General features: G+C 44.1%; 1 pseudogene; it reads left to right on the plus strand.

Moving 5' to 3' along the window:
* Window positions 1–709: 709 nt before the first annotated feature.
* On the plus strand, window positions 710–3092 carry LOC135566336 (GTPase IMAP family member 7-like; annotated as a pseudogene).
* Window positions 3093–4629: the final 1537 nt, after the last annotated feature.

Raw genomic sequence — 4629 nt, forward strand, 5'->3', positions numbered from 1 at the left:
TCCCTAGGGACCGCTTTCCAGGCAAATCGGTGTTCCAGGGACCCCCATCCTATATTAGCACCCCAAAAAATATCACGTCTTATCAGGTGAATGAAGTAATCAACGTTTTAAAATGAATATATTTGGTAAATCGTTTTTCATTATTTTGACCCCACATCAGTTGGAAGAGGAAGTGTAAACTCTAGCATATCATATTAGGTAGAACGGTAACACATTTTCGCTAAGAGCATCTGTTTAACTGGTTAAACAAAGGTTAGCCATGTGTTGTCAAACATTTGTCCAAATCAAAAAAGCTTACCAGAAAGCCAGTGGCACTTCTGCACTGGTGGCCTATTTGCAAGTGCTTTTTCAAAGCCTATGTCAGACACTCCAGTGAGTGTCATTTTGTATAATTTTGACCTGCACTGTTGGAGCTTGAAGTTTAAGAATTTCACTGTACCCTGCAATTACATCTGCGACCATGTCATTGTGATGAATAAACTGAGAAATAAAACTGACGTCATTGTATGTCATTCAAAATTAGTTTATTCTGTTGTTGCTAGCAGTAGTCATTAAAAACATTGAAATACAAATATTTATATTCGCGGACCTCCGGTTGAATGCCCCTGACATAATATAATGCACATCCCTTTCAATTCTGGCAGATTATCAATCTACACAGAGAATGTGCTCACGTGAGATTAGATTTTTTGGAATCTTGAGCAAGTATGCCATGAACATATTGATTCGAATGTTGATGCATAATTCGCATTTTAAGAAGTCAGCCTACTTTACTTTTTGTTTCACTGCATCAAAAGACACTACAAAAACGTAGCAGGCTAAAACCGGCTTTTCTTGAAGAGCATTGACTGTACGGCTACGCCCTGAAGACTGCAGAAGCACACCGCACAGATTGATCCTTCTTCTAATGAGTCAGGACGTAGGCACGAGGAAGTTGACTAGCGTTCATACTAAATACGGCAATAATATATGGCAATATCTCACAATCAAGAGATGGCATCAGGTCCCCCACAAACAGGTACATGTAGCCTACCAATTATTCACGCAGGTTCCAGGAAGTGTAGGCTTTGACTTCGCGTTTGTTTACGACTATTTCATACTCGCGTGTGCGTTGTTAACTCGCCACACACGCACTTTTCGGCCTGTCAGTTTTTAGAACGTCTCACAGGAAAAATATGTACAATGTCTCCATTGTTACAATACATATTTTGGCAGAACTTTCAGAGATACAAAAGTCGTTGGTTATTGAACAGTACTAATGTTAACGGAAACTAAAAGCAGAGATCAGATGACAGAACTTGTGATGTGTGCGGGCTACTAAATCCTCCCTTTCTAAGAACACTCCATCTCCTCGTCTTGTCCCAATGCAGAGCTGAGGCTGGTTCTGCTCGGCGGGACAAGAGCAGGACAGAGTGCAGCTGGAAACGCCATACTGGGCCGCCAGGCTTTCCTTACCCAGACTGCCAGTGAGCCAGCTGTCACTCAGAAATGTGAGAAGCACAGAGGAACCATTGCAGGGAGATGGGTAAGATACTTTGTTGATTCTTTAAAAGGACAGTAGCCTACACACTGATTAAATGACTTAAATGTCAACCAGAGGTTCTAACATTACACACTGTTTTTGCCTGCAGGTATCAGTAGTAGTCGCCCAAGACTGGTTCTGCTCAGAGCGCCCCCCGGAGGAGGTGAGGCACCATGTCTCCTCTTGCATGGCCCTGTCGGCCCCGGGGCCTCATGCCTTCCTGCTGTGTGTCCCTGTGGACCGGCCGGCTGACATGGAGCTGCGGGCCCTGGAGGCCCTGGAGAAGGTTTTTGGCCCCACTGCAGTCAGTGGACACACTCTGGTCCTCTTCACCCACACAGACCAGATGGTTCTGGGACAACAGCTGGACGAGTACATCGCCACCAGACGCAAAGACCTACTGGAGCTGGTGGTGATGTGTGGAGACCGCTATCACTCTCTGGAGAGGAGGAGTAGAGGAGAGAAGGATGAGAGGAAGAGTGTGGAAGAGCTGCTGGAGAAGGTTGAACAGACTGTAAAAGAGAGCGGGGTGGAGTTCTACAGCTGCCCCCTCTACCAGGAGGCTGAGGCCAGGGTGAGAGAGAAGCAGGCAGAGATAGTGTGGCAGAGAAGAGGGGAGCGGTGGTAAATGAAGAGGTGCTCTCCTCAGCCTCCCCTCCAGAGGAAGAGCTAGATGATGAAGAGATGGCAAAGTTAGGGAGGAGGCAGAGAGGAGTGTGCACAACCTGAACATAGACACCGAGGGTATTGCCTCTCTTTCTCCTGCCTCCTCCTCTCCCTCATTTCTCTCGTCCTTGTGGCAGGGATTGACAGGGTGGCTGAGGAGGCTGCCCAAGATGCTGAGGATGGAGTCTCTGCTGGGGGCTTTTGTTGGCCTGTTCGTAGGTGGGCCCGTTGGGCGGATGCTGGGGGCCACTGTGGGCTCAGTAGCCACTGAAGTGGGGAGAAGGAAGACCCCGAAGACAGAAAAAACAAATAATTGCAATGGGATACATTTCTCCAGTTATTAACATTAAAGGGACATTTCACAATTTTTCAACTTCATATTCATCATCTCCAGCACCAACCCAATATCAACATATGTGTAAATTGCGTATTTCTGTTTTGTAGTAAAAAAATATTGAGAAAGATGTTTCCAATGACATCATCAACCGTTTTGTATTTAATGCCTACTCACAATTAGTCAAAATCATCTTCCTCTTTATTTTTTACTACAAAACAACGCACCATTTTCACATATGTTGATGTTGGGGTGGTGCTGGAAATGGTATATATGAAGTAGAACAATTTTAGTTTCCTTTTGTTATTTCACTGCACTTATATTTGATTGTGCAATTGGCTTGTATTTGACCAACGTACAGTCCTCACAATACTTGTTATAATATTTGTTGTTTCACTGCTGGCATGCCTATTTTGACTGGTCATATTTTCAAAACCAATTATTATAGAAGGTATGGTAGGGTTTACTAAAAACTTCAAATAAAGGGGAAGTTACATACACGATCCACTTGGTGGAGACATTGACCAAAACATTGAAGTTGAACATTAAATATTTGAGCTCAACTGAAAACAGATACCTTACTGCTAACTGTAGGAAATATAATGCCATTTCTAAGGCAGTTGTGTCCTGTTTATGTCACACAGTTGACACTTTTAAAGCATACAATTACACATTTCCTCAGACTGAATTTAGTCATTTATTGGCCAAAATTTTCAAGCACTATATTTAGTAGTTGAGTATAGGCTACATCTCGAAAACAAGACTTTCACATGATGCATGATAGATAACGGAGACCTCCGCTATAGACGGACCATCTGCAGCAGTGTGTGTTAGCTGAGGACAATTGCTGGAGCGTATACAGGGTGTTAATAATAGTGGTGTGGAGTCCTAAGTGAAAGTGCCTCTGACTTTGGAAAACACTGAAGCACTGCTCTCAAAGCTTCCTCTTTTTTCTTTATGCAAAATGGTAGGTTACGGGTTTGACATTGATGTAATTGATACTCTGTTAAAACCATCAGTCAAACCCATCTTTACATCTCTATCTTTAAGGTTCTCTCCCTCTCTCTCTAAGCTGACAGAGACCCTGCCTGTGGAACAGCTAGGCGTTTCCGAATGTGGGTGGTCCGCCGGGGGAGGGAGGGAGAGAATTAGTCCAGCTCTCATGTTTCCTGAGAAGAGAGGGAGGAAAGGAATGAGAAAGAGAGAGTGGGGAGAGAGCAAGAAAGAGGAGAGAGTGAATATGTGTGCGCGAGAGAAAGAGAGAGAACATGCTCAGGGATTACATCTGTCTTCCAGATGTGGCCTCCACAGTTGTCTGAAACAGGGGAAAAAAGAAAGTTTAAAAGTAAAGGAAAATTGGTGCTAAACAGTTTTTTATTGTTAAGGATTACGCATACAGTACAGTGCGGACTACAGGTATGGCGGTCTACAGTGAACCAGGGTATGATGCCAGTTCATTCCTTATGAAACTGCAATGAAATGACATGGAAAATCGTCCAGTAGACCCCTTAAAGATAATGCATATAAAAAGAACACCTGTCCAAATATTGTTCTGTCTTATTGGGATAAGATCAGTGAGAGGACAGTGAGTAATGATAGAGGGAGGTAAGAAGAAAGAATAAGAAAGGATGAGAGAAGGGTGGAAAGTAGGGAGATGTATTGGCACACAGATCACTGTGAGTTGAGGCAACCATGCCTGCTAGGCCTAAATCAGAGGGAGACTGTATCTCGTCTGTGTAGACAGTTGTGGCTCAGGGTTATCCTCAGAGGCTGAAGCCTCATCAGGACGGTAAAGGATGCAGAGTTGATTTGTGCCTGTATGCATAACCAAAGCCAAAAATCTGAACGAACAGCTTCATGGAATCACTAGTGACCCATCATTAACACAACGGCTGTAACTTATGAAGCTCTCCCTCTGAGCAAAAATGTGGTTCTAAGGACCTTGTGGTCCTCCATTGAAGTGGGGGCAGCTCGCAGAGTCGTGGACACCATATTTTTTGTTATCATCGCAAACCAAAGGAAAATAAACAGATGACACAATTTTTCCCCTCCACCGCACACAAGGCCTCTCCCTTTGCTAGCCCACACAGCACTCACCGTGAACTGC

This window comes from Oncorhynchus nerka, unplaced genomic scaffold (assembly GCF_034236695.1).
Source record: "Oncorhynchus nerka isolate Pitt River unplaced genomic scaffold, Oner_Uvic_2.0 unplaced_scaffold_5770, whole genome shotgun sequence".
NCBI classification, from domain to species: domain Eukaryota; kingdom Metazoa; phylum Chordata; class Actinopteri; order Salmoniformes; family Salmonidae; genus Oncorhynchus; species Oncorhynchus nerka.